Source organism: Hibiscus syriacus, unplaced genomic scaffold (genome assembly GCF_006381635.1).
Source record: "Hibiscus syriacus cultivar Baekdansim isolate YM2019G1 unplaced genomic scaffold, ASM638163v2 tig00112507_pilon, whole genome shotgun sequence".
NCBI classification, from domain to species: Eukaryota; Viridiplantae; Streptophyta; class Magnoliopsida; order Malvales; family Malvaceae; genus Hibiscus; species Hibiscus syriacus.
In genome coordinates, this window is record NW_024063351.1 from 1 (window position 1) to 7,105 (window position 7,105).

The 7,105-nt window shown below is 34.2% G+C and overlaps 1 pseudogene; it reads left to right on the top strand.

Moving 5' to 3' along the window:
* Positions 1 to 2,230: 2,230 nt before the first annotated feature.
* LOC120181034 lies at positions 2,231 to 3,503 on the top strand (annotated as a pseudogene).
* Positions 3,504 to 7,105: the final 3,602 nt, after the last annotated feature.

The window sequence follows — 7,105 nt, forward strand, 5'->3', positions numbered from 1 at the left end:
GTTTGCTCAAACGTGACACCCACAATCCCACAATAATTCCTCACGCCAAGAATCTCTCAACCCCAAACAACTCCACCGCCGTCATTGGAGTTCCCTCACATTATTACTTTCTTTTTTTAAGATTTTGGTGTTCGGCCGTTTCATGCTTGCAGGTTGCTTGCTTCACTCTACCATATACCAACTGCTTTTTTTCATTAATTAAATATGTTCCTTATCTGCTATACAATTATTATACTAATTCTAATTTCCAATGTAAAGAAAAATTAATATAACTTTAATTTGAAGTTAGAAAGATTAATATATATATATATATTAAAATAATCTAGAGTAATTATAAGATAATATATGTTAATAGTCTTTTTAAGTCATTGGCAACACAAACCCTGCAAATTGATACATCTTCAAAACAAAAAAATGAGTTCTTTATCTTTATTAAAAGTAAATAATATGAATTCATTAAAAATTATTGATAACAATAATTTATTGTTATTTATTATGTGTTTTTTTATAAATATAAAGTAAATATAAGATAATATTTATTGAAGACTCGAGATCTTTCGATAATGAACTTTTATACCTAGATGTATTTCTCTGTAATCTTGTTGAGGTTTAATTTTAATTAATAATATTTTTTGAAACATATTAAAATATTTTTAATTGAACTAAATGAATGAATGCATGATGTTTTGTTCACATAAAGAATTCTGTTCATATATATTGCTGAAGTCAACTGGTCCGTTTTAGAGAAATGAGACATGCCAATTCACACTATAGAATGCACTAATTTTTTTTATTAATTTGAGATAAGTATAAGATAATATATGTTCAAAGGACACTCTCAATCATTTGATATTAAATGGTTCACACCTCTGACATTTTTATTACTCGAACTCGGGATCTCAAAGAATGACAATAATTCCTTTATCACCGAGATCGTTGTTCGTACATATATATATATATATATATATAATTGAAATTTTTAGAAAGTTAACGTTCCACCAGTCCATTCAATCTATCAGTGATGATTTTGTTCATCCAGAAACGCAAACGCTAATTCATGAACAACAATTGCACATGAAGGTGCTTGATTGAGTGGGTTAACACAATACCCAAACTAATGCAAACCCTATATGTAATGAACCAAATTGTTATTATTTGATCACTAGTTTTGTATTTTTTTAAGAGAGAAATTCAGCTTGATCCAATATAGACTGACCTATGATTAAGCTTGATAGTAAAAACGTTTTAAATGCTCTTTTATTTAACAAAATAGATTAACCATAAATTTACTTTTCAAAATATTGCTTTTCTAAAACGTGTTTGGAAAACACTAGGACAAGGTGAGCCTTATTTCTAGGGGCTGGCTACCAGGATGGTTCGAAACGGACAAATAGAATAGTATTCACTTAAAATTTTTAAATTCTCTTATACTCTCGATTTTTTCTTTGTATTTTTTATTGATAATTTGTTTTTGCTCTCCTAAAATTTTATAAATTTGTCCAAATATATATCTTGCATCCGTCCTTGCTTGTTACCTAGTGTTAGTAAAAATATTGACCTTTTACCAATTATCGGTTAGTTTACTAAGATGAGATGTTAGATTTTTTTTAAATAAAATTAAAAGTTTGAATTTTAATATCATGGATAAAAATAAACTTAGTTGAGAGAGTTAACCTATAAATATTTTTTATAGTACATGATCAAAATTGACTCATCAATCAATCATGTATAGGTAATTATAAAAAAGTACTAATCTATGAATTACTTAATGACTAATTAAAGAGAAATCTAAATGAGTTAGATACTAATAGTATCTTAGTATCATGGATGAATTGAGAGGAGGTTGAAGCGGTAAGTCGTCATTTAAAAATTTTAAATTTTCATATAATTTAGATATTTTTTTTATAATTTCTATCAATAATATGTTTTTATTTCTAAAATTTTATAAATTTGAACATAAAATTCAGCCCCGAACCTTGTTAGCATGTTTATGTTTAGTTTGCTTACAAAGGTAGTATTAGTAAATAATTAACTAACAAATTGATGATTATTATTAGTAAAATTTAGTTAAAAAGTGGCTTTATTAATTCCCAACAAGTGACAAGAAAACAACCATTAAAAAAATGTCAACTTTGGGCAGATGTTAGCAACCTCTAAATAAAGAGTGTATTCACTGTTTAAAAAACCAGATTACTAAAACTATGAAGAGATAAAAAGGAGTTAAGAAAAATATACAAGTTTGGTTGGTCCAAGCAAGAAAAAGGCAAAATAAAGGTGGAGAAGCGCAAATTATGTGGTTCCAGTCTTGCAAACCAATTCTTCAAGTAGGAATCGTTGGGAAAAAGTAATGGGTTTGCTTCAAAGCCAACCGAATCTCACTCGTTTCCTCCTGATCTCTTCGCTCTATATATAATATTTGTTTAAATATGATTTGTAGCTTTCTGGGTTGGGAAACATAATATAATTGTTTACACAGAAGTGCTTTCCTTCTCTTATCTGATATTTCCTCTTGTTTTCAATGATGATGACGATGGAGAGTCAAGAGGAAGCTGTTGTTTGTAACGATCAGTTGCAGAGTATCAAAGGGAAACGCAGTAAGCGCTCGAGGCAGCTCTCTCCTCTGAGTTTGGCGATGGCTTCGAGCCCGACGACGACGACGGCAATGAGTTTCAATGGGAGGAACAGTGATGATTCAAGAGGGTTTGCATCTCCGGTAACATCTGTTGAGTTTGCAGAAAGCTGCACTGAGGAAGACGAAAACATGGCTAATTGTTTGATACTTTTGGCTCGAGGTCAAATGATAAAGTCGCCACCGCAACCGGTTTCTTTGGCGGCGGCGGCGGCGACGATGACGAGCAAGACGGTGACAGGGGTTTATGTTCACTGGTGCAAGACGTGTAACCGGTGTTTCCCTTCGTTCCAGGCGCTTGGTGGACATAGAGCAGGACACAAGAAGCCCAAGGTTGTTAACGATGAAGAGGACAATAAAGCGTTGGTTTTTGTGAAAGAGGATGTTCATCGGCCATTCAATAACATGAACACAACGCTTTCACTTCAGATAACGAATAAGCCTGTTTTAGGCCATGGCAGCAAACCCAAGGCTCACGAGTGTTCCATGTGTGGCGCCGAGTTCTCATCCGGACAAGCTCTTGGGGGTCATATGAGGCGGCATAGGTCATTAAACAATGTTCCGATTCAGACAACGACGACGATGACGAGTGATAGAACAAGGACTGTTACATCTGAATCAGAAGATGTCCAAGAAACCAAGAGCTGTTCTGCAATTGGATCTTAACCTTCCAGCACCAGAAGATGATCATCAAAGGGAAACCAAGCTTCCATTAGTTTCCAAGCAGGAAAAGCTACTGCTCTTTCCGGTTTCTTCTTTGGTTGATTGCCATTACTAGAAGTGCAAACTCCATCTTTTTAGTCAGTGTTGTATCATTAACTCGGATTAATTTCCTCATGAAATATCATTCATAATTGTTCATTAATTCTTTGAATTTAACTGCTTCCATGTCAGTCAAAATTGAAAAATTCTTAATTTGGTGAAGTATGTTAACTTTCCATGGTAGCATTTGATCCATATAAAGATAATTTTCATTTTCTTCCTTTTTTGGCCATGAGTTTTCCACCACCAATTCCACAACCGAAAGTGGCGGATTAGGTCTTTTGTTTGGTTTGCAAGAAAGCTAAAGCTCCATATTTGTCTTTATCATATATCATTAACATGACACAAAAGATTTAAACGGATGGCAACCAAGCCACCTAGATTAAGTAATCTACACTACACTACATATACTCCCACACTTGGCTTTAGAATCATAGTTGTTAATATAGTGACCCATGTGAAGAAGGTAAAAAAGTTGGCCACTTGATTTAGCTTATTAATAGGACGATGCCTAATTTCGTAGCTAAACTTTTAATTCAGAACCTGATCATGTTGTGTTGTCAGTATGAATGGACCGAGGGGTAATTAGGATAGTAGCTTCGCTCGAATATTTTAAATTATCCATGATTGCATTAATTACAATAGTTTGAGATTGGATAGCAGGTTTTTCACTGCAAAAAAGTTCCTTCATCTCTCAATCTTATCAACCCGTATTCATATACTGCTCTTCAAGTGAACATGTCAACGTGTGTTGTCATAAATATGTATATAAGAACTCCATGAATAAGAACAAAAAAGGGACAAGAAACTCATACAAATATACCTAGTTTTTCCTTTTTGTCTTGATCCACTTGCCATGCAAATGGCAACCTTCTATTTAAATGTGGCTAATGAACATATTTGGTGGTCATTGAGAAGCCACGCCATGTGATCCACTTTGCTTCACGGTAGTCAAATCCATGAGCAAAATCCAATCCAAATCCTCTAAACTTTTCCATATTCAATGCTTTACAAATTCGATTGGTTCGAAGTTTTTTCTGGTTGTTGAAAGCAAAAGGACTGACCAGGGCAGGGACCAATCAATTGATAAGAGGAGCAAATACAAAGTGTAGACCTTGAAGTGAAGATGAGTTTTTTTTCAGATGTGACAAGCATGCAAAGATCAGTCATCCAGGTATATCATGCCTGCGTGAATAAAGCAGAAAAGGCCTGAATCAGTGAATCTTCTCGCCCGCACTTTCCCTGTCCCACCAAGATGGCCCCAGCAGCAGCGGGCACTAGTAGTGGCAATGTCAGTATAGGTTGGAAATTTTTACGAATCTTTTTCTATGGTTTGCTGCTCAAACATGCAGACACGTGGTTTCGAGGAAGTATGGCCAGTGCGAGGCAGAGAAAAATCCCAGTTATGCTTTGTTCCTACGTTTTGCTTTCACGCACTAGCGAAAGAAGGGTAATTTTAATGTTTTATGCTGTACATTCCATTGTGCTAATATTCTTTGATGTTTCTTGTGCTTTGTAATTCAAGAAAATGTCTCCTACTACTTGGTCTGTGCAGGTTGGGCAGAAAAAGAAATCAATTCTTCTCGAGTTGGTGGTATAAGCAGAGCTCTATAAGAGAGAATTGAAGAAAATGTTCCTTCAGATGAATGAGTCCAAGCATTCGTCGAGGTTGATGTTTTTATGGCCAGAGCCATCAAATCCTTTTGATTGGCGAAAGAGAAGTTTGACTCTTCCCTCGTGGGAGATGCGAGGGGAGAGATTAATCCAGCAGAAGTACTTGCAACTAAGGAAACTAATTTACAAACCGTTATTATTGTGAATAAAGTGTTGGTAAAAATGTGAATTGAATTGATGGATTTAATATTTAATAAAGTGTTGGAAAAAGGTGAATTTAATTTATGGATTTAATATTTATAATAAATTCATATTTTTTTTACTATTTTAAATTTAAATATATTTTAAATTTAAATATTAGTATGATAATTGCTGATTGAATATGTCAATTTGAAAAGGTAGTTGTTATATTTTTAATTTTGAATATTAATAATAATTTTATACTTTTGAATATTTTAAATTAAAATAATATCTATTTAAGTTTAAATAGTAAAAGGTGTTTATATCTTTTGAATATTTTAAATTAAAAGAAATTATTATTTGTTTAAATTTAAATATTAAAATATATTTAGTTGGATTAAATCTCTCTTAAAAATCTTCTATAAATATTGTACTATCCTCCTAGACTAAACATAAGTTACAAGTTTCAATAAGTTTTTTTTTTTACAAGTTCAAAAGAAGAAATTTTTTCTCTTTCACTAGTTTTTCTTGATAGACAAAAGGCATCATAGGTAATGATCTCTACTATTATGCTACTGTAGCTTATCATCTTGGGAAACATAGGACCAATGATGTAGCACCCCAATAAATTCCCAAATTAAAATCCTAGAATTTGGAAATTTTTACCTAAATTCCTAAATTGAGATTGGTGACGAAATTGCGAAATTGAAAAGATTGGATCCGTTTTTCCAAAAGCCTAGAACTTCGTAATTAACCCATTTTACATTAAATCAAACTTCTCCCCCTTCACGATTAGATCTCCACGCTGCACTTCTGTTCCCCTCTTTTCATCTATTGCTCAAACCCTAGCAAGTCTCCCCCTTCATACCTCATTCATTCATCGCCGACGACTCTTACTTCCACCGTGCCGCCGTTCGAACGAAGGTGAGGTAGCCACACGACTTGAGCCGTGGAAACCGCAAGTGTGGAGCTCGCGTTCGCAGTCGCCGCGGCCTGCTTTGACCGTCCGTGGCTATGGCGTGGCTGAAGCTGGCGTGGGGAAGGCCTAACTGGTCGAAAATTCACCGGGCAGGCCTCTTCGGCCGTGTTTTTAATACTGCCGCCGTTTAGCAGAAAAAGGGACCTTAGTGGCCGGCCTTTAAGGCCAGGGTGGGTGTGGCCGTGAGTTCACCGGCGCCCTCTGGGACTACCGCCGGTCACCCTTGTCACCGACAGCCCCTATTTCCGTGCCGGTAGATTATTATATTCGAATCAGAGCCCGCTGTCGGATCCCTTTCGAGATTGAAATAATTTTAAATCGTTGTAAATTATTATTTCATAAATTGTGATTTCTGATTTGGGACTTAAATTCGGACATTGTAATTTTACAAGAAACTTTGACTTGGAACCGTAATTATTGCCTCTTCAGTAGTTACCCATGAACTTCGAATCGACTCGAGTTGTTTGTGAGTCTAAATTTATAAATTTTAACACTTTTAATTTTATCGTTAATTGTGATAGGCGGTACGACCTACTTTAGCTATTATATCTCTATACAGTGCTAAATCTTGTATGTGATAATTGTTTAATTGTCTAAATTTGAGTGGAAGCATGATTACTTCGTGGTAATGTTGAATTGATTATATTTCGGATAACATGTTGATTGAAAGTTGATTTCGAACATGATGATAATGTGATTTGATGTATTAGTTGAAAATCATAAAAGTATGATATGTAATATGTGTTATTTATCATACTCGAATTATTTGTATATGTAGCTAATACGATCAGATCAGAATTTGAATATATGATATTCGAGTATTTATTATTTGGATATGTATTATTTGGATCGGATTGGATACTGAATATATGTAACATTTGCATGTCATATTGAGATAAATTTTGTTAGGGAAAATTTAGTGCATTCGTTCTATCGGGTGA